The sequence below is a fragment of the Microtus ochrogaster genome, unplaced genomic scaffold (genome assembly GCF_000317375.1).
Source record: "Microtus ochrogaster isolate Prairie Vole_2 unplaced genomic scaffold, MicOch1.0 UNK21, whole genome shotgun sequence".
Classification (NCBI taxonomy): Eukaryota; Metazoa; Chordata; class Mammalia; order Rodentia; family Cricetidae; genus Microtus; species Microtus ochrogaster.
Genome location: NW_004949119.1, coordinates 1212036 through 1212427, shown reverse-complemented (window position 1 = coordinate 1212427; position 392 = coordinate 1212036). Strand labels below are relative to the sequence as shown.

The window sequence follows — 392 nt, the reverse complement described above, 5'->3', positions numbered from 1 at the left end:
ACAGGAGGCAAGAACCCAGCTGTGGTGGTGGTGGTGTGTGTGTGTGTAGGTGCATGCACACAGGAGGCAAGAACCCAGCTGTGGTGGTGGTGGTGGTGGTGTGTGTGTAGGTGCATGCACGCAGGAGACAAGAACCCAGCTGTGGTGGTGGTGGTGGTGGTGTGTGTGTGTAGGTGCATGCACGCAGGAGGCAAGAACCCAGCTGTGGTGGTGGTGTGTGTGTGTAGGTGTATGCACACAGGAGGCAAGAACCCAGCTGTGGTGGTGGTGGTAGTGTGTGTGTGTAGGTGCATGCATGCAGGAGACAAGAACCCAGCTGTGGTGGTGGTGGTGGTGTGTGTGTAGGTGCATGCACGCAGGAGACAAGAACCCAGCTGTGGTGGTGGTGGTGG

The 392-nt window shown here is 58.2% G+C and overlaps 1 protein-coding gene across 1 annotated transcript in view; it reads left to right on the top strand.

Annotated features, from left to right (window-relative positions):
* The window catches only part of Kcnk5 (potassium two pore domain channel subfamily K member 5), a 42174-nt gene that overhangs the window by 36330 nt on the left and 5452 nt on the right, over positions 1–392 (top strand). The window lies entirely within an intron of this gene.